Genomic DNA, 26,940 nt, shown 5'->3' with positions numbered 1-26,940 from the left:
AGTCCTATTAAAACTAGAGTGTAATTCCTGCACCTGTCTAATTTCCTTGTAAGTTTGCTCCTCTATATCTTTCCCACAAGTTGCTGACCTATAGAATGCACTCAGCAATCTCTACTTGTTTGAGCTCTAACCAAATACATTCTGCCCTTCTTCTCTCCAAGACATCCTCTCTCTCTGGCACTGGAATTTCTACTTAAGGAAGCTACTCTTCCTTCTTTCTTTGCTTCTCTATCTTTCCTCAATACCTTGTATCCAGGAATATTTTGTACCCAGTCCTTTCTTGAACCAAGTCTCCATCATTGTCACAAAATTCTATTTCCAAGTGGCTATTTGCTCATGCAGCTCACCAATCTTACTTATCACACTTGATAAAAGCAAATTACTCCAGATGCTGGAATCTGATACCAAAAGAGGAAATGCTGGAAAATCTCAGCAGGTCTGGCAGCATCTGTTGGGAGAGAAAAGAGCTGACGTTGAGTCCAGATGACCCTTTGTCAAAGCTAAAAGGCATAGAAATTGGGAGATATTTATACTACAGGGTGAGAGAATGAAAGATGAGTCATAGCCACAGAAACCAGGGGAAAATACTGCTAATGGCTGTCCAGAGAGAATAAAGGTTATGAATGGCCAAACAGCAGAAAGCTAAAATGAGAGGGTAAGATGTGACAGATGAAGATGTTGGTGTGTGTGTGTTGGGGGGGGGGGGGGGGGGGTGGTGTGTGTGTGTGTGTGTGCGTGTGTGTGTGTGTTTGGGGGGGGAAGAGAGAGAGAGAGAATGGATGGGACAGAGATAAAGGGGATAAAAGGTAAGAGAAGTGGGATAAAGTGGGGGGGAAGAAAAATGAAGAAAGCCAATAAAAGAAATAAAAAGGTAGAGAACAGTAAAAAAATAAATAAAATAGAATGAAAACAAAGGGGTCGAGGTGGGGTAGAGCAAATCATCTGAAGTTGTTGAATTTGATGTTGAGACCGGGAGGCTGTAAAGTGCCTAGCCGGAGATGAGATGTTGTTCCTCCAGTTTGCGTTGAGTTTCACTGGAACATTGCAGCAAGCCAAGGACAGACATGTGGGCATGGGAGCAGGATCGTGTGTTAAAATGGCAAGCAACCGGAAGGTCAGGGTCCTGACTGTGCACAGACCGAAGGCGCTCAGCAAAGCGATCACCCATTCTAAGCTTGTCTTTTTATGGGGTATGTGGAACATTCCTTGTTCCAGGCCTACCAAGGTCCCATCCCACAACTCCTTTACCGGTACATCGATGACTATTTTGGTGCCACTTCATGCTCTCATCCAGACCTCGAAAAATTCATCAACTTCGCTTCCAGTTTCCACCCCTCCATCCCCTTCACCTGGTCCACCTCAGACACTTCCTTTCCTTGACCTTTCTGTCTCCATTTCCAGCAATACACTATCTACCAATATCCATTACAAGCCCATTGACTCCCACAGCTATCTGGACGACAGCTCTTCACACCCTACATCCTGTAAGGACTCCATCCCTTTCTCTCAGTTCCATCGCATTTGTTCCGATGATGTCACTTTCCAAAGTGATGCTTCCAATGTGTGCTCCTTTTTCCTCAACTGTGGATTCCCATCTACAGTTGTCGACAGGGCAGCGTGCCTCAACAGCGTGCAGTCCATCTCCCGTGCCACAACCCTCACCCCTCTCCTTCCTCCAAGAACAAGGATAGAATCCCCCTTGTTCTCACATTTCACCCCACCAGCCTCCGCATGCAAAGCATAATCCTCCGCCATTTTCACCAACTCCAGCATGATGCCACCACCAAGCACATCTTCTCTTCACTCAGTCAGCATTTCGCAGAGACCGTTCCCTCCGGGATAAACTAGTCCACTCCTCCACTATACCCAACACCTCTCCCGTCACTCATGGCACCTTCCCATGCAATCACAGAAGGTGTAACACCCGTCCCTTTACCTCTTCCATGCTCACCATCCAAGGTCCAAAACACTCATTCCAGGTTAAGCAGCGTTTCACTTGCACCTCTTTCAATTTGGTCTATTGCATTCGCTGCTCCCAATGTGGTCTCCTCTATATCGGAGAAACCAAGCGTAGACTGGGTGATTGCTTTGCTGAGCACTTTCGGTCTTTGTGCAGTGAGGTCCCTGACCTTCCGGTTGATTGCCATTTTAACACACGATCCTACTCCCATGCCCACATGTCTGTCCTTGGCTTGCCGCAATGTTCCAGTGAAGCTCAACGCAAACTGGAGGAACAGCATCTCATCTTCCAGCTAGGCACTTTACAGCCTTCTGCTCTCAACATCGAATTCAACAAGTTAAGATGATTTGCTCTACCCCACCTCGATTCCTTTGTTTTCATTCTATTTTATTTAATTTTTTACTGTTCTCTACCTTTTATTTCTTTATTGTCTTTCTTCATTTTTCTTCCCCCCCCCCCCCCCCCAACCCCCACTCTTTATTTTACCTCTGCCCCATCCATTCCCCCACCATCATCTTCATCTGTTACAGCTTACCCTCTCATTTTAGCTTCTCTGCTGTTTGGCCATTCACACCCTTTATTTTCTCTGTGGATAGTCATTAGCAGTCTTTTCCCCTGGTTTCTGTGGCTATGACTCATCTTTCATTTCCTCACCTTGTAGTATAATTATCTCCCACTTTCTATGCCTTTTAGCTTTGACAAAAGGTCATCTGGACTGGAAACATCAGCTCTTTTCTGTCCTTACAGATGCTGTAAGAAGTCTCACAACACCAGGTTAACGTCCAACAGGTTTATTTGGTAGCACAAGCCACTAGTTTTTGGAGCGCTGCTCCTTCATCAGGTAAGTGCATTTACCTGATGAAGGTGCAACGCTCCGAAAGCTAGTGGCTTGTGCTACGAAATAAACATGTTGGACTTTAACCTGGTGCTGTGAGACTTCTTACTGTGTTTACCCCAGTCCAACGCCGGCATCTCCACATCATGGCTTACAGATGCTGCCAGACCTGCTGAGATTTTCCAGCATTTTCTCTTTTGGTTACTTACCACACTTAGTGCATTCATATACTTGATCCATTTTATCCATCATCCTTAAAGGACTCCCATGTACTTGCACTCCCAACCTTTTTATAGACCAGTAATTTTGCATTATGTTTTCTTGAAACACACATTTTAACTGAAAATAAATCTGTAATTCAAAATGCTAATCCACATGCACAATATGTATATGCTAATTACACAAAAGGTCTGACCATTACAACTGCAGGTGTGTTATTGCAAGCCCATAAATGTGAAAAGCAGTGAAATTCTGTTCAAAAACAGGAGATCAAATTTGGAAATTCTAGCATTTCAACGGAGTAATAATACTTGTCAAGTGGAAGTTGGTTGTGTCTAGCTTTTGACTTCTGAAATTTAGCTGAATGAAAGCTTGAGCATTGTAAGACAGGCACAAGGAATCCTAGAGAGAAATATTAAATAGGATTGAAATGAAATACATGTTTCAAAACGTTCACTGCAAATATACCAAATCTAATACACCAAATGCAACAGCCTGAAAGTTTATCAGAAACCATGGAGTGGGTGGTTGGGAGGGTAGTTTTAATCCCCTCCAATGGCGCTGAGAGAATCCAGGACTTTTAATTTTTTTTTCAAATCTGCAAACAAAACCTGGCTCCAGCTCACCATGAATGTGACTATTTCTGGTAATAAATGCAGTGGGCTTGGACAAGAGGAGACATACTCATTAAAAAAGGACAGAAATAGTTTGTAGCAACAGATTGAGGGAGGCACGAAGATAAGAGGGAGGGACTCACCTTGAATAATGCTGACATCCTGCTGGTTGATTAATTTTGCTGTATGATATGTTTGCAGAAAGTAATATTTTAAAAAACATGCATTGTCATTTCCCCTTCCCAAACACAGCAAATTCCAAATAAAGCAATTGGAAACAAGTAGTTCGGGATTAAAACCATTTTGTATTCAACTATAACATTTCCGTCAGTATAAAACGTCCATGCAAAACTTGGACTTTCAATTTAGTTTGAAAACTTGCCTCATCTGCAGAAAGCTGGACTGCATCCACACGGAAGCTGTCCCACATTGACTGTAAATAACCCGTGCTGCACTTAGATAGAGACACCAATGTTCCTTGTAAGACTGAAATAATTGTGTTCTACAAAAGGAAAGGCTTTAAAAATAAAAATCAGAATTATGGAGGGGAGGAAAACCAAAACTGGCTTCATGCTTTGCAAGTTTAAGCCTGACTTGAAGCAATCATACAATTTAAAATAGAACAAAGCTAAACATATTTGATTATGGCATACCTGAAACTAAGGGAAAGCAGACATTAACAAAGATTAAAAATTGTATCTTCAAGTAAAACACCGATTCTAAAATATTTTTATCACAGGACATTTTTATTGATGCAATTTCTAACTTATAAAACATGCTTTTTCCTCAATTGTTGACCAAAGAGGATTTTAAAAAAAGGGCAGAATCTTACACTCCTCCGCCAGCGGATTCATAGGTGGGGGCAAGTGTAAAATTCCTCAATGGGCTTCCCAACTATCTGCAATTTTACACTGGGACAGTGGCTGGACCTCCCACCCTTGCCCCAATTGAGATCCATAAGTGGCCAATTATTGCTTGCTAAGGCTCGTTCTCTGCCCAGCCTCAATTTTCAGGCTGGCCGGAGTTCCAGCCTATGGGGGAAGCCCAAAAATAAATGGGAAGGGCGGAGTGGGGGGAGAATGGGCTCTATCAGCAGTCCCCTTTCAACCTCAAGGTCGGATAACCATAGAACCAGGCCAGACAGTTAGTTTGAAACACACAGGAGGATATGATCTGAGGGGGGCTTAACCCAATTTGCATCAGATACCCTGTCAAACAATGTACCCCCTTCCTTTCTGCCTTTTCATCAACTTGGGTGAAAAAACTCACTTTCCACCCTTGCCCATCTGTCCAGTGCAGAATGGCAGCAGAGGCAGATTGAGGGACTTAAGTGGGAAATAATTAGCCACTTGAGGGCCTCAATAGGCCCAAAGATAAACAGGCTCATGGGCACCTTACCAACCCTCCCAATATTACAGGGAATTGGTCGGAAAGGTGGTGAGCTCGCCATCCGACATATTTTGTGAGACCCTCATCAAAACCACACCCAGCATACGGCCATATCATTCAGCCCTTGGAGACTAATAGTCTATCCAGAGTCAGCATAGATGCACTTGCCATTGTCTATAGCTGTAAATATCTTGCATCTTTGTCCCAGTAAAACAACCCGGGCCCCTATTTACAACCAATCTACCCAAGCTTGTTGTCAGGCAGGATTTAGGACAGGTTACATGATCACCTTCATTCCTCCATTTTACCCTAGATTAAAGAGGCAATCTCAAAAACACAATCTTACAAACTGGATATTTATAATAATATGATATTAAGAACATAGAACATAGAATAGTACAGCACAGAACAAGCCCTTCGGCCCACGATGTTGTGCCGAGCTTTATCTCAAACCAAGGTCAAGCTATCCCACTCCCTATCATCCTGGTGTGCTCCATGTGTCTATCCAATAACCGCTTAAATGTTCCTAAAGCGTCTGACTCCACTATCACTGCAGGCAGTCCATTCCACACCCCAACCACTCTCTGCGTAAAGAACCTACCTCTGATATCCTTCCTATATCTCCCACCATGAACCTTATAGTTATGCCCCCTTGTAATAGCTCCATCCACCCGAGGAAATAGTCTTTGAACGTTCACTCTATCTATCCCCCTCATCATTTTATAAACCTTTATTAAGTCTCCCCTCAGCCTCCTCCGCTCCAGAGAGAACAGCCCTAGCTCCCTCAACCTTTCCTCATAAGACCTACCCTCCAAACAGGCAGCATCCTGGTAAATCTCCTCTGCACTCTTTCCAGCGCTTCCACATCCTTCCTTTAGTGAGGTGACCAGAACTGCACACAATATTCTAAATGTGGTCTCACCAAGGTGCTGTACAGTTGCAGTATAACCCCACGGCTCTTAAACTCCAGCCCCCTGTTAATAAAAGCTAACACACCATAGGCCTTCTTCACAGCTCTATCCACTTGAGTGGCAACCTTCAGAGATCTGTGGATATGGACCCCAAGATCTCTCTGTTCCTCCACAGTCTTCAGAACCCTACCTTTGACCCTGTAATCCACATTTAAATTAGTCCTACCAAAATGAATCACCTCACATTTATCAGGGTTAAACTCCATTTGCCATTTTTCAGCCCAGCTTTGCATCCTATCTATGTCTCTTTGCAGCCTACACCAGCCCTCCACCTCATCCACTACTCCACCAATCTTGGTGTCATCAGCAAATTTACTGATCCACCCTTCAGCCCCCTCCTCTAAGTCATTAATAAAAATCACAAAGAGCAGAGGACCAAGCACTGATCCCTGTGGCACTCCGCTAGCAACCTGCCTCCAGTCCGAAAACTTTCCATCCATCACCACCCTCTGTCTTCGATCAGACAGCCAGTTACCTATCCAATCGGCCAACTTTCCCTCTATCCCACACCTCCTTACTTTCATCATAAGCCGACCATGGAGGACCTTATCAAACGCCTTACTAAAATCCATGTATATGACATCAACTGCCCTACCTTCATCAACACACTTAGTTACCTCCTCAAAAAATTCAATCAAATTTGTGAGGCACGACTTTCCCTTCACGAATCCGTGCTGACTATCCCGGATTAATCCGCATCTTTCTAAATGGTCGTAAATCCCATCCCTAAGGACCTTTTCCATCAATTTACCAACCACCGAAGAATATTGTATTTAATTTTCTTCGAGAGCAGAAATCTTGATGGTCACAGAGTTCCTATTAATTTGCATACCTCAAGATATGAATATTAGTAGGTTTGGTGTTCTAATTTAAGGTTTTGGCTCAAAAGTTGTGAACACGAGGAACAAGCAAATGTGAATACACAGCCTGAATGATTCCAGACCCATAGCAGTGTGGCTGACTCAACTATCTCTGAAAAAGCCTAAGCCTAACAAGCCACTCAGCTGTACCAAAGTGCTACAGAAAAATCAGAAATAAATAACAAAACCAACTGGATCGCCTGGCATCAACTTAGCACCAGAAGCAACAAGAGCACACCCAATTCTTCAAAGTCCTTCTTACAAACTTCTTGGGGCTTGTGCCAAAGTTGGGAGAGCTGTCCAAAAGATTAGTCAACAGCCTGACATAGTCATATTCACAGAATCACATCTTAAAGCCAACGACCTGTACATCACCATTACTGGGTATCGTCTATCCCACTCACAGGACAGAACCACCAGAGGTGGCAGCACAGTTGTATACAGTCAGAGGAGAGCTTATCTGAAGAGTCCTCAACATTGGCTCCTGACACCGCCCCCCCATGAAGTTTCATTGCATCAAGTCAACCATGGGCAAGGAAACTTCCTACTGATTACCTATTGCCCTCCACCAACTGATGAGGTTGTACTCCTCCATGCTGAACATCACTTGGAAGAAACAGAGGTTAATAAGGAGTGTGCCATGCATAGTTTGGATGGGGTGGGGAGCACAAAATCATGGTTTTTCTATCTTCAATTCCCACTCCACCAACTCTACCACTGATGACAATCCATGTAGGAGTGAGGTGAAAAGAAGATCCTAAATGTTAAACAACATTAACACAATAGATTCATTTCACAATGGTCAGAATGTTCAGCATTTGATAAAAAGATATCCATCATACGAAGTACTGATCTCCCGATTATACATTCCCATGGTCAAGATGCAACAATAAAATACCCATAAAGACTTCCGAGTACTGCAACTTAGGACATTCATGATCCTCATATTTCCAAACCAGGAATCCAACCAAATGCAGTTTCTAAAAAAAATTTAGCATTTTTATTTTCTAAACAGAGGTATGTGGGTATCCTTTGGGAGAGAACACAAGTTCAACAGAGTAAACATGAGGTACTTCATTTGGTAACAAAAATAGGAGGTCATGTTTACTTGAAAGCTGCATGCCTCAGTGGTACAGAGAAACAAGCGAATCTCGGGGTACAAATACATCAATCACTAAAGGTTGTGTCACTGACTAGCAAGGTCAAAAGATAAGATCAAGCACCAGGTTATATTTCCTGACGATATAACTGAAAGTAGTAAAAGTTATGCTAAACCTGTATCGAACCTTGTTAGACCACACTGAAATATTGCATGCAGTTATGATGGCAATACTACAAAAAGGATGTAGAGGCACTGGAGAGGATACAGAGAAGATTTACAAGAATTATGCCTGAAATGCATAGGTATACACGTCAGGAAAGGATCATCAGGCTGGGTCCCTTTTCTCCTGGGAAAAAAACAGAAGTGGAAACTAATAGAGATCATTAACATTATGAAATGTTTGACAGAACGCAGAGAGGGAATGTTTGTTCTTGTGGAACAGCATAACTAGAAGCCATCAATATAAAAAGCTACCAAGAAATCCAATAGATAATTCAGAGGAAACATTTTTACCCCAAGAGTGGTAAGAACGTGGAACTCACTAACACAGGAAATGATTTAAGCAAATAGCATAGATGTATTAAGGGAAAACTGGACTTTCATATATGAGGGAGAAAGGAATAGATGTTTACAATGGTAGATTTAGAGAAGAAAACGTGAAAGGCTCAAGTGGAACATAAACACCAGTATGGACTAGGTGGGCCAAGTTGCTGCTTCTGTGCATTATATCCTACATACTCCTGTGTAAACAGTGTCTGAACAATAAATTGCAGCATTTCAAGAAATGACTAACTCAATGTAATCTGAGACACAGTAGGACAGGCCATCTGTACAGGTTCTTTATTTTTCTTCTTAATCTTCCACAACCCTAGTTCTAGTCCCTCAACCCAACTCAACAACTGGCTGCAGAGCACCCTCTATTGGCCAGCAATGCTTTCTTTTAAATGCCCAAAATGCTCAAAACAAATTTCCAAATTAACTTCTAAAAGATCTTAGCTTTTTGAAACTCAATGTTTTTGGAAAACCCATTCCAACTGTCAGGCTTAGATCACCTTCCTCCACGCCACAATTAACAAGAATCAAATTTTATTTAACAATCCATCCCAAACACGATTCAATTTTGATGGAAGTTGAATTTACTTCTATACCACTAACCTCTTGCAATAGTTCTGAAACAAGTCTTCAATCGTGACCAAGTTTTTACTATGATCTTCTACCAGCTATTTCTATACCGCTGAACTACCTCCCCCACCCCAGCACCACTCCCTGACCTCAAACGGGGAACAATTCAAAGCAGCTGTCATTTATTCTGCTCCATCTGCACCACCTACTCTTCTGCAGTATAAAATCCATCACATTTCTATTTTGCTTCAATATGAAGAAGCATCATACGAACTTGAAACGTTAACTGTTTCTTACTCCATAGATGCTACCAGGTCTGAGTTTTTCCAGCATTTTCTGTACCTATTTCAGATTACCAGCATCCTCAGTAATTTGCTTTTATTCTAATTAAAGCATTTCTTCCTACATTTTATTCGCATTCAGCATGATTGGCATGTTTATAAAAACAGTCTTTGTGTTTCAAAAAGTAACCCTATGAAGTGAATTGAATAGTGTGCCACGGAGGTACAAGTCTACCTTCAAACCATTAGTGTAGGAAGAGTGAGAGATCCCCACCTGCATAACTGACCCCTGATAAACAACACACTGACAACTACAAATTTCAAAGAAGAGCAATGCAGGACTTAACCTTCCATAATTTAAACTGTTTTATGAATAAGATTATTTGAATAAAGAGTTCTAACACAGTTTATTTGTCAGAAACCTGGTCCTCCACAAACTGTAATGATAAGTGCACACTTGAAATCAGTGAACTAAATACAAGGCAAAAATGTTCCAGTGAATTTACTTGGTCCAAACAGTTTCTTGTATCACATAATAAAAAACAAATCCTTCACCACAGGAACATGCCTTTAAAATACTCTGAACAGCCTAGTAAACCTACATTATTTACATCAACTGAGTGATGCCAAGTTGAAACAGCAATTCTCCTCTCTGCCTGGGGGAGCTGCTGATGGATTCATCACAAATCTCAAAATTAGAAATTCCATTTCCAATTGTCCAAATAGACTTTTATACATCTACACTAAACACATACCAGCAAATGTCAGAGACTTGTATAAATTTACCCATCAATAAAATATATGACATACCTCCAGACAGAATTAAGCCTTTTCCTACAATCTCCAAATACCAAAAGGGCAAAGGAAATGGCTACAATCTTAACATTTCCAAGCTCTAGCCTCACTGAAATTCATACAAGAGATACATAGCTAATGGTTATTTTATAACATGAAGCAGAAGTGTGTCAATGTCACAATTTAATAAATCTGAAATGATACAATGAAACATGAAACAATCATGCACCCAGCTCACTGCTTTCAAACAGTATTGAGCATGGGCATCATTGCACAGCATAAAATTGTTTCTCCTTTTTTTAGGAAAGCAATATTTATGATGTTTCAAGATTGAACATGTACATTGTACAGATACAGAAAACTGTCCCATGCAAACACAATGGTTGTAAATTTTAGCCCTTTTATTAGAGAAAGCCGAAGTATTAACAATCCCACTCGATACCGAGTGTTCAAGTTGAAGTTCTATTTTTTTTGAAAAGCACTACACGATTTATTTTGTCTTTCTTCTCTTCCTTCTTAGATTCAGATTTTTCTTTGTCATCTTTCTTCTCCTTCTTTCCCTCCTCTTTTTCTTTTCCGCATCTCTGTTGGCAATGTTATTATTAAGTTGTGTAGAGCAACTTCTGATCGAATAAGTGATGCAAGATACCCCACTAACATCTGATCATTCGTCTTCAGGTAAAAGGCTTTCACAAACTCCTGCAGGTTAACGTCAGGCAGTAGGTTGAAGACATCCTGTAGCTGGTAGATGATTTAATGATTGATGGGCATCTTTCCTGTGGCCACTTTCTCCAAGTAATTCCTTATCTCTAAAATTTTTGAGTTCAGTCCTTTGAGACCATGCACTTGGTTTGTGATTCGCTGTGACAGTGTGCCCACTGTAGTGTCCTTAATATCTCGTAGCAAGTGCTCCACCCCAACTTCTTCTGCTCCTATTTCACTCGTCACATGTTCAAACGTTTTAGAGGTTGGAGTTCCATCGTCATGAACTTCCTCTACTGAAACATAAGCCTCTGTCGGCAGCCCCAGATCTTTTGGCTTGACGTCAATGATGACCAAAACAGAATTCGGACAGCATTGTTTCATCAGTTCATTGATGGCAATGTCATTTTTGTGCAACTTGGGTCCAGTGTGGTACCATCCAACAATCCTTTCCCTGGCATTCACTTTCTTAAACATCCCATACATATTTTCCAAGTAATCATGATCCAGAAACCAAACTGAATCATCTTTCTCATCTTCATCGAATGGAACTGCAAAACTGTTTGAAACATCAAGTATCTTCTTGTGCCAGGGACCCAGCAACACTCCAACTACTCGTTTTTGATTTCCAACTTTTCCTATTCTGTTAAAATGATCCACGACGCTCAGCAGCACCAGCAGGTGAACCACCACCTTCTCTAGCACAGGATCCGGCATTATCTCAGAGTCGCCGCGGCCGCCAGAGAAAGAGGGGGGAAGGGAAACACAATAGTTTCTCTTAGCATTGTTCCCCCAAGCCTAGCAATTATTACTTTACAATCGAAGAAACTGAAACCAATGTAACATTATAATCAGTAAAATCTTTTTTCCTCGGAATGCATTGGACACATTAATATTTTAAGTTTAAAATGCTTCTGAACAAGTGAGCAGCTCATAATTTTCTATTTGAGCAAATGATTACATTAAATTAAATCCATTATCAAAGCTAGCCACCAATACTGAATCCATTTTGCTGTGGCTGAAATGTGCATTATATAATTTATAAAAAGAATATCGTTAGCTTCCTTTCTTTTTGCATTTAATAGATCTATACCTTCAACAAACTCACAACTGAAGAAATAACTTCATGATTAGTCATTGGCATGTGTCAGACTGTGAATATGAATATAATAAAATAATCTTGACTCATCCATCTGAAAATGCTCATTCCCATCTTGTCATCTAAATGTCCTTTGTCCGACATTCTAGCCTGTACCACTTTGATCTGAAGATCATTTCAAGTTTGGATCATACTTTCTACAAAAACTTCTTCTAACGTGTCTCATTAGTATTAACCATAGTCCCTTTATTCTTGATGCCAAAAGTAAGATGTCATGTTGGCCTTCATTGCAAGAGGATTTGAGTACAGGAGTAAAGAAGTCTTGCTGCAATTTTAGACAGCCTTGGTATGACCACACCTGGAATTTGGTGCACAGTTTTGGTCTCCTTACCCAAGGAAGGATATACTTGCATTGAGGAAGAGCAACAAAAGTTCACCAGACTGATTCCTGGGATAACGGGGATTGTCTTATGAGGAGAGATTGAGCCTATACTCTATTTTCAATGGTTGTGCAGTGTCCAATTTGACAAGATGTGTCCTACTCTCACAATTTAAGTTAAAGTAATTATTTATACATTTATAACATTGTTTCGCTCAATAAGATCATTTCAGAGGTAACTTATTTCAAAAACACTGTCCCGAATCTTCTCAACCTACAGATAATAGGTATGGGTTTTACTCTGCCGTATGTCAAAATGCTTCAAAGTCTACCTTGTGTCTCAGGGATCAAGACTGCTACAAATTCAAAGGGCAGTCCGACTAGAAGAGTATATAGTTCAAGCTTGGTTCCTTTGATTTGTATTCTCTTTTGCTAATATAGATGAAAATATGTGCCAATTCAAAAAGAGGTCCACTATAAGAGTGCAAAATAAATTTAGGAAAGCAGCTCTCCTGAGTCATTCAAAAATCAGACAAAGTACACAAAGTCCTTGTGCAGTCCTTTAAAAAGTAGTGTCACTGGAGCGTTTGTGCAGCTATCTCCTGCAGCAGAGTTTTTGGAAGCCAAAGAGTGTGTGAAATACACCTAATCTCAATAAATCCAGACACTTCGAAAAACAACCCTTTGCTTCAATGTTTACTGGAAGCCAGATTTAGCAAAGTTGGCAAATATAATTCAATTATGCACAAATTCTTCAAACTCTCATAATTAAAAGTATAAATCAGTGAACGGGGTTAGCGAAGAGCAGCCAGCATGGATTTGAGACCGTTTTCAGCTGTGGCTCAGTGGGTAGCACTCTCGTCCTTGAATCACATGATTGCAGGTTCCGAACTCTAGGGCTCCAGCACAAAAGAAATCAAGGCTGATGCTCCAGTGCAGTACTGAGGGAGTACTGCTCAGTCACAGGTACTGTCTTTTGGATAGGATGTTAGATAGAAGTGCCATTTGGGTGCTCAGGTAAAAGATCTCATTGCACTATTTCAAACAGTTGGCCCCTTTGTCCCATCCAATGTTTATCCCTCAATCAAAATTTTTAAAAGGACACTATATAGACATTATATGCTGCTTGTGGACATTTGTCATGTGCAAATTGGCATGATATTTTCTACCTTACTAAAATGACACTTTTGTCGTCATGAAAAGTACTTGTATGAATGAAAGTCTTTTTTGGACAAATTTAATTGAGTTTTGAATTAGCAAATGGATTGATTAGAAACAGAGTTTCAAAAAACATTTGAGGTGTCTCACAAAAAACGTGGCAGAAAAGTTTTGTTGTTATGCATGGAAGGAAACATAGCAGCATAGAGTCCATTGGTGGAGAAAAACAGTTGACACAAACAAGAGTTTCTTCCATTAAAGATGAATAGGACAATTTGCTGATGGGTAAAAACCAGCACCAATCCACTGGATCAAATGGCCTACTTCCACGTTGTAATTTCTGTACATAGAACATAGAAAGCCACAGCACAAACAGGCCCTTCGGCCCACAAGTTGCGCTGATCATATCCCTACCTCTAGGCCTATCTATAGCCCTCAATCCCATTAAATCCCATGTACTCATCCAGAAGTCTCTTAAAAGACCCCAACGAGTTTGCCTCCACCACCACCGACGTCAGCCGATTCCACTCACCCACCACCCTCTGAGTGAAAAACTTACCCCTGACATCTCCTCTGTACCTACCCCCCAGCACCTTAAACCTGTGTCCTCTCGTAGCAACCATTTCAGCCCTTGGAAATAGCCTCTGAGAGTCTACCCTATCCAGACCTCTCAACATCTTGTAAACCTCTATCAGGTCACCTCTCATCCTTCGTCTCTCCAGGGAGAAGAGACCAAGCTCCCTCAACCTATCCTCATAAGGCATGCCCCCCAATCCAGGCAACATCCTTGTAAATCTCCTCCTGTACATGTTTAATTAAGGCAGGATGGCAAATATGAGGTAGCAAAACACCATATTAATCACACTAAAGTTTTCTAATTCAACCTGATGTCAGAAAACAAGCAAAAAACAAGGATGCGGTCACATCATCAGAACATTGCTGGCAAGCAGCATTCTCAGTTGTCTGACAGCAGCCAGAGTATCTCCTCCCTGCCTTACTCATTTGGTGAAACAAAATCCTATGGCAAAACATGTTATCTTTTAAGCCCACATCTTGCTTATATTTCATCCTCGACAACAAAACCAGTACTGCAATTTGGTCGTTCACACAAGGCTGGCAAACTGGCTCCATCCCAAAACAATACTCTCAACCCTCAATGTGGCGCTGACATTTCACATTTGAGCACTGATGATGGAAAATGCAATCTCTTTGCAGCAGCATTAAATATGGATTTATAAATCAGGCGTGAAGGCCTAGTCTGAATCCAAAGTCAGGTCAGCATCTACAGTCAGACTGTAATCTGAACTGAACTGCCCCAAGTTACACAGTCACGGTTAAATACTTATATATCTGGAAAGTTCTCTCTCAGTCCCGTGTGTGTGTCGCTCTGTCCTCCTCCAGCCTCTTCCCCCTCACTGCTCTATTTACTGATTCTCCTTTTTGGATGCAATCACCATCTCTTCTGGTTCATTTGTTTTGTTTTCTCTTCGCTCTCCTCCTTCCCTGTCCCACTCTCTGTACTTACATTCTCCCGTTTTCCCTTGTAGCTCTCACCTCACTTATTCCCCCACGATAAGGCGGATGTGCCGGGGGGCCTGCCCGCCATACAGCCCCGATCAGCAGTCCGCTCCTCTGGACTCTGACCGCTCCAGTCCGGATTGTTCCTGTCCAGTCCGGTCAGCTCAGGACAGGGTCTGAGGCAGTTCAAAATGAGGCGGGAAGCGCGCGGAACGGGATGAAGGCGCGCGGTAAGAGGCGGTGCCTCCTGATTGACATATACTTCAGCCAATAAAAGTGGAGACGAGTTCGGGGCCCGGCCCCGCCCCCATCCCGGCCCCTCCCCTGCCTTCCACCACAGCAATGGCCCATATCCTGGTCCCGGCCCTCCCGGACCCCGCCCCTTTTCTGGCCCCGCCCTCTGTCCCTGGCCTCGTTCCATAACACGGGGCTCCACTCTGTCCCCTCCCGCCCCGCCCCTTCTCTGGCCCCGGTGCTGCCCCGCCCCCTTCTTGGCCCCGCCCCGGCCGCAGGCTGCTGCTGGTGGGTGTTGCTGATGGCGGTGTTGTTACAGTTGGGGAGTTCTCCCCTCAGTGGAACATTTCGGGTGACACTGGATGCCTTCACCCGAAATAAAAATTATCCAGTTAGAAGACCCTTCTTATTAAATATTGACAAAAGAGAATACGAATCAAAGGAAGCCGTGCTTAAACTATACACATGCAATTAGGAGGAGGAAACTCATCGAATGAATCCTCTCTGCCGACTGGATTCCGGCAGCAGAAAATGGACTTTGCTCAAAATAATTAACATTTGGATTGCTTTCTTCTAAAGAGCTCTCAGCCTCCAACAAATCATAATACATTGCTATAATTTGCAATGGTGTGCCCTGCATAGACTGAGGAGAATTAGTATGAAGGGAAAATGTGCAACGGAATGGAATAAAGACAATAACTTATTCGAGAGTCACCTATTCTCATCGTCACATGTATTCCTTAAGAAAGCAGATAATCTACTGCATGTTACTTTGTTAAAAAAAAGTAAACCATAAGTGGATCTGTAATGTTAACCTTAAAGATCTATTACCACACTGAAATTGAATGTTGCACTGGTTGTATGCTACACTGCTCCTCACAGCACCAGGTTCAATTCTGGCCTTGGGTAACTGTGGAGTTTGCATGTTCTCCTTCTGGAAGGCAGCATGTCCGAATCCATGAGGAAAGGCATCATTACCCTCATCTACAAGCAGAAGGGGGAAAGGGAAGAAATTAGAAATTGGAGACCCATTTCGTATTGAACGTGGATTATAAAATTCTGGCCAAGGTCATCGCCAATCGGGTCAAGTCTGCTCTGGGGTCAGTGATCCATCCTGATCAAACCTGTGCTGTACCAGGCAGGAAGATCTCTGATAGCCTCGCGCTACTCAGGGATATGATCGCCTACGTGCAGGACAGGCAGGTGGACACCTGCCTCATCAGTCTAGACCAGGAGAAGGCGTTTGACAGAATATCGCACAGCTACATGATGGATGTGCTCTCCAAAATGGGCTTTGGGGAGGGAATCCGCAATTGGATCCAACTGCTCTACACAGACATCAGTAGCGCAGTTTCAATCAATGGGTGGGAATCAGATATGTTTCAGATCAGGTCTGGAGTCAGGCAGGGCTGCCCTCTCTCCTCCGTCCTTTTTGTGTGTTGCATTGAACCCTTTGCCGAGGCCCTCAGAAGCGACCCAGGCATCAAAGGGGTTACAATCCCAGGCAGCGGAGGGACGCAAGTCAAAGCCTCCCTCTACATGGATGACGTGGCTGTCTTCTGCTCGGACCCCTCGTCTGTTCGCAGGCTCCTTCGAGTCTGTGAGCAGTTCGAGCTGGCCTCGGGGGCCAAAGTCAACCAGGGTAAGAGCGAGGCCATGTTCTTTGGGAACTGGCCTGACACATCCTTTGTCCCCTTCACCATTAGGGTAGACTACCTCAAGGTGCTGGGGATATGGTTTGGAGCGGCAGGGGCATGCGCCAAAAACTGGGAGGAGCGCATCGCCAAAGCCAGACAAAAATTGGGATTGTGGGAGCAACGCTCCCTGTCCATCACTGGGAAGAACCTTGTGATCCGATGCGAGGTCCTGTCCCTGTTGTTGTACGTGGCGCAGGTGTGGCCTCTCCCCAAATCCTGTGCAGCAGCAGTGACCCAGACCATCTTCAAATTTATCTGGAGACCAAAGATGGATCGTGTCCGGAGGGAGGCGATGCACAAATCTCCAGAGAACGGAGGGAAAAACGTTCCCAACGCCGCCCTCATCCTGATGGCCACCTTTGTGTGCGGCTGCATCAAGCTGTGTGTAGATCCTCGGTACAGTAACAACAAGTGCCACTATTTTTTGAGGTTCTACCTGTCCCAAGTGTTGCGGAGGATGGGTCTGGCCACATTGCCGCGGAACACTCCAAGTAGTTGGACCGTACCGCAGCACCTGTCTTTCGTGGAGAAATTCTTCCGGAAACACACCTTTGACCACATGGCTATCAAGCAGTGGTCAGCACGTAATGTCCTTGAGGCCCTGAGTGAAAAGGAGATGGCAGATCCTGTCGGATGGTTCCCTGAGCGGACTGTCAATGTCATTTGGCAGAATGCCTCATCACCAGAACTCACAAACAAGCACCAAGACCTGGCTTGGCTGGTGGTGAGAAGGGCACTCCCCATCAGATCCTTGATGCACGCCCGAGGGCTCAACCTCACCGCACGCTGCCCTCAAAGCGGCTGCGGGGCTGATGAGACGGTCGCACACCTCCTTGTGGAATGTGCCTTTGCAAAGAAGGTCTGGAGTGAGATGCAGTGGTATTTGTCGAGGTTCGTCCCGAGCAGCTCGGTGATGCAGGACTCTGTGCTCTACGGGCTGTTTCCGGGGACGCACACCGAGACAAATATCAACTGCTGCTGGAGGGTCATCAACTCAGTGAAGGACGCGCTTTGGTCCGCCCGAAACTTGCTGATCTTCCAGCTGAAAGAATTGTCCTCGACCGAGTGTTGCAGACTGGCACATTCCAAGGTCCAGGACTACGTGCTCAGGGACGCGCTCAAGCTTGGGGCAGCCGCCGCAAAGGCACAATGGGGAAAGGCCACCGTGTAAAGCGTCTCAACCGAGGCAGACCGAGGGCCGGGTAACTGCAGAATACCCTCGGCCTGCGTAACTGTGTGCCAATCTGAAAAGTAACGGCACACAGTAAACTCTGATGTATGTACATCGTTTTAAGTAATGAAATGTAATGAATGTAATGTTTTGTAAATAAGCACTGTATTGTACTGTAAAAATGATTCTTTTTTTGCACTGTTTGTAACTCTTGGATCTGTCGTTTTGCAATGTTTTATCTGAGAGGTTTTTTTTTGAATAAAGTATATTTTTGAAATTTAAAAAAAAACTGTGGAGTTTGCATGTTCTCCTCGTGTCTGTGTGGGTTTTCTCTGGATGCTCCAGTTTCCTCCCACAGTCTAAAAATGTGCAGGTTAAGTAGATTGGCTATGCTAAATTGCCCCTTAGTATCCCAAGACATGTAGATTAGGGAAATTAACAGGGTAAATTCGTGAGGTTACAGGGATAAGGTGGGGGTGGGCCTGGGAAAATTGCTCCATCGGAGAGTCGGTGCAGACTCAATGGGCTGAATGGTTTCCTGTACTGTACAGATTCTATGATGAAGTGTTGAGCTGAGGACAAGACTGCCCTTTCACGATATAAAAGATCCCATAGCATTATTTAAATACAAACAGGAGAGTTTGCCCTGTGTATTGGCCGGCACATATCCCTCAACCAAAATCAGTGAAGTTGGTTATCTGGTCATTTATGTCATTGTTTTTATGTATCAATTGCTGCCTTGGCTAAATTCCAACTGTGACTACATTTCAAACGTGTATCATTGGCAATTACAAAGCATTTGCAACACAGAAACTGTGCTGTGTGTCTCCACCATGTTTATCCTCCACATTGGCCGCCTCCCATTCTACTTCATCTAATCTTATCAAAATACCCTTCTGTTGCTTTCTCCCTCATGTGCTTATCATGTTTAGCAACTCACCTCAACTTCTCCCAGAGGTAACAAACTCCTCATTCTAACCAACTCTGGATAACCAATTTTGTCCTAAATTCCTTATTGGATTTATTAGTGACTATTTACATTCATCACCAAGGACAAGTGGAATCATCTGCTCTTTGTCTACATTATCAAACCCAGTCATCATTTCAAAAACCTCCATTGGGTCACTGTGCAACCTTCTCTTTTCTAGGGAGAAGAGCACTGGCTAGTTCAGTCTTAAATGATAGGTATAATGTAATTTGGTATAATCGTTGTAAATCATTTTTTGGATCTTCTCCAGTGTCTCTATTATTTATGTAATTTGGAGACCAGACTATGTTGAGTACTCATAGGGTGGACTCACCAATGTTCTGTACAAGTTTAACAATCCTCTCTGCTTTTCATTTATATTACTTGAGAAATGAACTCCAGTCTTTTACTTGCTTTTCCATGACATTGTTAACGTATGTTGCTAGTTTTAATCATTTGTAAATCTGTACCCCAAGATCCCTTTGCTCCTCTATGCCACTTAGAATCTTACTTTCCAAAAAGGTCTGCGGCTTCCTTATTTCTTTTACCAAAATGCACTGCATCACACTTAATATTTTGAAATGAATTTGCCACTTACACACACATTCTCCAATTAAGTGCATGTACTAAGCATGTGAAAGTTACTATATAAAGTCTTTGTTAATGAGTTCACAGTTTTACCATACTAACGCACAGGAATATAAACAAAGATGCTCATACAACATGTGGAATAGGCACATGATAGAATAGATGTGGAAAAGACTATTATTCCTCTGACACTTAGAAAAAAAACTCACATATATATCAGACTCTTCACAAGTATTCCACAATGATCTTTTGTTGGAACACAGATGGCAACTGATGTGATGGAAGTATGCTTTCCGTGTAGGGGCAAGACTTACTTTCAGCCCAGAAGTGTTGCATGTTGTATATTCAGTATATCTCACAATGAGATTCTAAGTCTTGTATGGTTGAACAAAGTGTTTATCGATAACACAAGCTAACTCCGTGCTTTCTTCTACACAGGTCTACACAAGTGTCTGGCCAATCCACAACTGATCTAGTAAGGTCATGTGTTTCCTTACCTAAACCCAATTTGGTCAGCCTCTCATCATAGGACAACCCCCTCACCCCAGGGACCAATTTTGCTGTACCACCTCCTATGCAAGTACAGTATATCCTTTCTGAAATCAAAACTGTACACAGTACTCCAGATGTGGAATTGTAGCAAGATTCTTTTATTCTTTTAATCTAATCCACTTGAAATAAAGGCCAACATGCCATTTGCCTTTTAATTACTTGTTGCAACTACATGTTAATTTTCTGTGCTCCTTGTACAAGCACATCTTTGACAAAAGATGGTATTATTTTTAAAAGCTTTGAGGTCTGTTTTATGAAGCAGGTTTGTGTGTCTGTGTAAAATTAATTTAATTAACTGAAGACAGATTGTCTATAGGTTTGTCTACAGACAAAACATCCCGAGGGCTTGTTCACAGTGGTCGGGGACTTCAATCAGGCCAAGCTCAGGAGCTTCCTACCAAGATACTACCAACATGTCTCCTGTTCCACCAGAGGTCCAAACATCCTAGGCCACTGCTACACAAGTGTCAAACATGCCTACCTCTCTATTGCCCGCCCACACTTTGGCAAATCAGACCACAAGGCTGTGCTCCTACTCCCAGCTTACAAGCAAAAAATTAAACAGGAGAATCTGTTAAAGAAAGCCGTGCAATGTTGGTCTGAGGAATTGGATGAGCTCCTATAGGACTGCTTAGAGTCAGTAGACTGGTCAGTATTTAAAAACCTTGTGACCAGCCCGAACGAGTACGCTGCTATAGTAACTGACTTCATTAGTAAGTGTGTAGAAGACTGTGCGCCAAAGAATCAAATTTGTGTGTTTCCAAACCAGAAACTATGGATGAACAGGGATATCCACTGTTTGCTGAAGTCCAAGTCTGAGGCGTTCAAGTCAGGTGACCCTGACCTTTACAAGGAAGCCAGATATGATCTAAGTAGATCCATCAAAGATGCCAAAAGACAGTACCGGACCAAACTAGAGTCCCAGGTTAGCCACACAGACTCCTGCTGACAATGACAAGATCTGCAAGACATAACAGGCTACAAGATGAAGGCATGTAAATTTGTTGGCACCAATACATCCCTCCCCAATGAGCTCAATGCATTCTATGCCCAGTTTGAGCAAGAGGTCGGCAAGAGCACACCCTCCACCCCGAAGCCTCAGATAAACCTGTATCCGAGGTCACCATTGCAGACGTCAGAGCAGCTTTCTCGAAGGTCGACCCATGGAAAGTGACTGGCCTAGATGGGGTACCCAGATGAGCACTCGGATCCTGCGCAGACTGGCTGGTGGGGGTATTTGCAGACATCTTCAACCTCTTGTTACACCAATCTGAGGTCCCTAACCGCTTCAAGAAGACAACCATCATCCCGGTACCAAAGAAAAGCCAGGCAGTGTGCCTTAATGACTACCATCCAGTGGCTCTGACATCCATGATTATGAAGTGCTTCGAAAGATTAGTCATGGCACCAATCAATTTTGGCCTCCCAGATTGCCTGAATCCACTACAGTTCGCCAATCACTACAACAGGTCCACAGCCGATGCCATCTCCTTGGCCCTGCACTCAACTCTGGAACACCTAGATAACAAAGGCTCCTATGTCAGACTCCTATTTATTGACTACAGCTCAGCCTTCAACACCATTATTCCTACAAAACTTATCACCAACTTCTGTGGCCTGGGGCTCAGCTGCTCCCTCTGCTTTCTCAGAAGACTAAGGAAATTTGGCATGTATGGTATGACTCTCATCAACTTTTATAGATGCTCATAGAAAGCATTTTTCTGGTTGTATCACAGCTTGGAATGGCTCCTGCTCTGTCCAAAACAACAAGAAAATACGAAAGGCCATGAACGTAGCCCAGTCCATCACTCAAACCAGCCTCCCACCCATTGACACTGTCTACACTTCCTGCTGTCTCGGAAAAGCAGCCAGCATAATTAAGGACCCCACACACCCTGGACATTCTCTTTTCCACCTTCCTCCATCAGGAAAAAGTTACAAACGTCTGAGGACACAGATCAACCGACTCAAGAACAGCTTCTTCCCTCCTGCCAGCAGACTTTTGAGTGGACTTACCTCACATTAAGTTGATCTTTCTCTACCCCCTAGTTATGACTGTAACACTACATTCTGCACTCTCTCCTTTCCTTCTCTATGCACAGTATGCTTTGTCTACATAGCATGCAAGAAACAATACTATTACATGTGACAAGAATAAATCAAGTCAAATCAAATCAAAGGTTTGAGGTCATCAAAGGAATGTAAGTGTTAAAGACATGCATTTGAAGTAAGGATGGATAAGCATGGGTTTGAACTTTTAGTTGCTACATTTCAAAGGGAAATTAAAAGTTTTTACAAATTGAAAAGGTTTTCTAAATTAGAATATTTTATTTCACCTAAAAGTGGGGGCAATTGGGAGAACATGACCGATTTTTATATTTTGGGAAAGTTAAGTTTCAAAGAGGGGCTAAGATCAATGGAAAAAGATGAGAGATAAAAGGTACATATGGAGAGATATTGAGAGCTGTGCTTGGGGGTGGCCATGTGAGAACTCCTGGGGATTGGCTATGTGAGAAAAACCTGCTAGCAACAGCTCAAGGTTAGAAGGGATGAAGTTTTAAATCAACCACCCGGTTAAGCCAGCAAAGTTTTGGAGCTGCAAAAAAGCAGCCTGGTGTCTAAAATTTTGAAGTTCCATAGCAGAATGGAAGTGAGAAATAAGAGATCGTGCGGTATGTCTCACTAAAGTGAAAGTAGCTGTGCCTTGGGAGGTAAAAAAAGGTGTTTACTTGTGAGTCTAACCAAGTAGGAAGTCATTTTGGGAGAATGGTTGTAAAACTTATTTTAACTGTAACTGTAATCTTGCAAGTTTAAGTTGTCATTTGTTAATTGATTTAATGCTAAAATCCCAAAAGTTTTAGTGGAACTTATGGCTTCCGAAATCAGTAAACATATCTTTTTGTGATCAGAGTACAAAAAAAAGTGGGCCAAGTTTCACATTGGGATTTGGTTTGCATGGCAATTACCATTTGCTGGATCAGAACTCACCCTTTGAACATAAACACTTACAAGTTTCACGCCTTCTCAAAAATATTTGGTTTTTCTATTAAAACAAAGTGAATAATTTCTCACTTCCCTATAGTATACTCCATCTGGCCATCCTGTTGCCCAGTCTATATTTCCTTGCAGCCTCTCTGTGTCCTCGCCACAGCTTAACTTTCCACCTAGCTTGATACCAACAACAAACTTTGATGAATTACTCTGTCCCTTCATCTGAGTCACGAACGTAGATTGTAAATAACTGAGGCCCCAGCACTGATCCTTGTGGGACTCCAATATTCACAGCCTGCCAACTTGAAAAAGACCTGCTTATGCCCACTCTCTGTTTTCTACCCACAAACCAATCTCTAGCCATGCTCCAACTCTACGAAGGCTTATTTTGCCTATTAACCTTTTGTGTGCGACCTTATTAAATACCTTTTGTTTAGCATCCATTCTATTTTTGATTCTGCCTCAGTGAAGTATTTTGCAATGTTTTCCAAGTTAAAACTGCTTTTTAATGTAAGCTGTTATTAAAAAATCAGAGACATTTGACAATGTCTATTGTGTGCAATAGACTGAATTAGTTTAGTGACCAATTTCCATGAATTGTTGCTGCAATTGTAAATAGAAGAACTACTTTTTCTTGACCAAGCTTAACATCTAGTTTAATGTTTCAGTATCAGAATTTGTTGACACGTTCCTTTATCTTGATGACTAACCGCCAATCATTTTTCTAACACCACACTGTCTAATATAGTCAAATAATTGTTAAAGCTAGTCAAAAGCAGATTCAGTGCTCCATCATGGCATCATATAAACAATATTATTGAAAATGGCCAGATTTCATGCTAGCATAAATTATAAAGCATAATTATAAAACATAAATTCAATAGCATCATACTGGCTAATAAAGTGTAGGATATACCTTCACTTTTCAAAGAAAGGAATCTTCACATTACTGAAGAATAAATACCTTTAGCCATTTTTTAGAGAAATTGGCATTCTTTATCAACAGAATATAATTAGCACCACCTCCTGGTGAAAACTGGAAGTTGGTTTAAGGTCACCTTGCCACAGCTGACTCTGGTTCCCTGTCATATTACCTCAGTGGAGGAATATTGCATTCTGAGCACTGCTCCTCAGTTAAATGAAGCAGTCTCTGGTGTGGTCTATACGTTCAGCTGGGGAATGAGGATGAGGCAATGAGTCTTCTCCAGCATCCAGTACCTCGAGCAGAGTCCCTGTTCACTTACTCCTCCATTTCTTCCAAGTACACCAATTGACAAAATGTTTGAAGTTTATTTGTTAGTGTCGCAAGTAGGCTTACATTAACACTGCAATCAAATTACTGTGAAAATCCCCTAGTCGCCACACTCTAGTGCCTGTTCAGGTGCACTGAGAGAGAATTTAGCAATGGCCAACGCACCTAAACAGCACGTCTTTCATACTGTGGCAGGAAACTAGAGCACCCAGAGGAAACCCATGCAGACACAGGAAGAACATGCAGGCTCCAAACAGACAATGACCTGAGCCAGAAATCAAACCTGGGTCCCTGGTGCTGTGAGGCAGCAGTGCTAATCATTGTGCCACCGTGCCACAGTAAATGCCAGCTATCTAAAAATCCTTTCTGCCACACAGACGTGCTTCACAACCCTGAATAAATATAGGGCCATATTTCCTGTAGCCAAAAAAATGTACTTGAATTAGGACCTTTAAGTTAAGGTGGATTGGCCATGCTAAATTGGCCCTGAGTGTCAGGGGGAGTAGCTGGGGTAAATGCATGGGGTTAAGGGGATAGGGCCAGGTGGGATTGTGGTCAGTGCAGACTCGATGGACTGAATGGCCTCCTTCTGCACTGTAGGGATTCTATGATTTAAATTTGGACATTTAAATCTTCCACCTGACCCATCTGATTCATATTTTGTTGGCAGAATGAGGAATGTTCGATGATGTATCAGCAATGCAAAATCATTTCATCTCCTAATGGTGTAATTGCAGCCCAAGCTGGATATATTCAATTACATTTCCATGTGACTTGGGCAGAAGTTCTGTTATTGTTGGGTTGTCACAGAAGATATTGAGACCAAAATGTTCTGGCTCTTCCAGTCGGTGGGATCTTCCGTTTCTGCCGATGGTGACCCTCCTCCACCATGGATTCTCCAGCAGTGGAGAGTGCAAACAACAGGAAACCCCGTTGACAGCAGTGAAATTGGAAGATCCCGCTGCCAGCCAATGGTGGACCACCTCTGCAAAGCACGTCATGCTGAGGGGGAGGGGTGGGGGAATCCTGCCCAGTCTTATTCTGGTAGGAAATCTGGCTGACACAAAGATCTTTCCTTAAAAGCACTTTTATTTACATAACTCACTTTATACAAGAACATCAGGGCAGAGCTACTGCTCCTCTCTGAGATTCTTCTCACTCCATCTCTCTCTGAGCGCCATCATTATAACATAGCTCCTTACACACATGCTCAGTAGCTATTATTAGTTTCAGAGTTAATCCTTCACAGGAGCATCTACTGAAAACCCAGTCCCAATTAGGCAGCTGTCAGGCCCACTTGTTCTGATCTTCCTGGCATGGATGTGGCAGAGCAAGAGGTTGCCAACAAAAGGAAAATCGTGGCTGGGAGACCTGATAATTGAGCAATAAAGCAAGAGAAGGGGTTTGTCTGCAGAGGCAGAGATATCAGAACAAATAGTTTCAATTTTGAACATGCACAAATACATGGTTTCTTCACATTTGATTGGCAGCATTTAATTCAGGCGACAAGTGACTTGGCCGGCAGCTGGAGAGTCAGAGAGCATGACACGATGTCTCCTTCGGGGAAGCTTCACTGTGTCATGTGTCAATTATATACTTAAATAGCCAGCAGTGGGCCTTTCCTGGGATGAAGGACCCAAGGCTAAAAAGCCCCCACTCTCTGAGAGCTGTGAGCCATCAGAGGCCCAGTATCAGTGGGGGATCCCAGGCCACAGATGTATGAGGGCGGGAAGGAGGTCACAGGAGAGCGGTGGGAGGGAGGTTGTCAGCAAAGCTTTCAGTGGCATCCCCCTCCCCATCCTTCCTGGTCACTCGATCAGGCACTGACTGTCTGATGAAGTGGTCCCCCCCTCTGGAACCCGCAGCTCAGGCTTCCCACCTAGTAAATTGACCGACCCACTGTTGGGTGAATACTAGCAGCAGCAGGATGCGGCATTAGTTACTGAATTAAGGGCACCATTTGTTGGCAAGGATGAGAAAGTCGTCCATGAACATTTGCACACGAGACTTAATTGAGGACAAAACGGGCCCCCACTCGACATCCACCGGCCTAATTAAATGCCCCCTGCCTCCAAACTCACCTCAGGGGAGGGCATCAGCTTCTGCCCAATGTCTGAGATATGGATGAAAGAGAATGGAGTGAGATCAAGGATTTTTTTTTTTCAGAATAAGTATTCCAGGAATCCAGAATGTTTGCTATTGTTTTCTGTTTTCCATGAAGATCTTAGTTTAAAAAGTTACAATTGATGGATTATTCCTTTATTTGGTGTTAAGTCCTAATGGTGTTATCTGTACAAGTTTAAGATTTTTGCTGAATGTGATGCTTACATTATGAAAACATCACTGCCTGGAACTCGCCTCATTTGGAGCTTCTCAATTTTCTAGTTTCAAGGGATTTACCGACCACATCCTGAGAAAAGGGCAGAAAAGTAACAGAGTTGGAAATGCATTTGCCAACAATGCCAATGTTCATAATTGCAACAT

The 26,940-nt window shown here is 42.9% G+C and overlaps 1 protein-coding gene and 1 pseudogene across 2 annotated transcripts in view; both read right to left on the bottom strand.

Moving 5' to 3' along the window:
* Window positions 1–15,257, bottom strand: part of rbbp8 (retinoblastoma binding protein 8) — a 147,111-nt gene extending 131,854 nt beyond the window's left edge. The window contains exon 1 of one of the 2 annotated variants that reach the window (XM_078216441.1): window positions 15,041–15,257. The gene's annotated coding sequence lies outside the window, so the exon portion shown is untranslated. Of the gene's footprint in view, window positions 1–15,007 lie in introns of both variants that reach the window. The other variant, XM_078216443.1, reaches the window with a different exon arrangement.
* Window positions 10,598–11,599, bottom strand: LOC144496021 (26S proteasome non-ATPase regulatory subunit 7 pseudogene; annotated as a pseudogene).
* Window positions 15,258–26,940: the final 11,683 nt, after the last annotated feature.

Source organism: Mustelus asterias, chromosome 7 (assembly GCF_964213995.1).
Source record: "Mustelus asterias chromosome 7, sMusAst1.hap1.1, whole genome shotgun sequence".
NCBI classification, from domain to species: Eukaryota; Metazoa; Chordata; class Chondrichthyes; order Carcharhiniformes; family Triakidae; genus Mustelus; species Mustelus asterias.
Note: the sequence above shows the minus strand (reverse complement) of the source record. Positions and strands in the feature narration are given on the sequence as shown.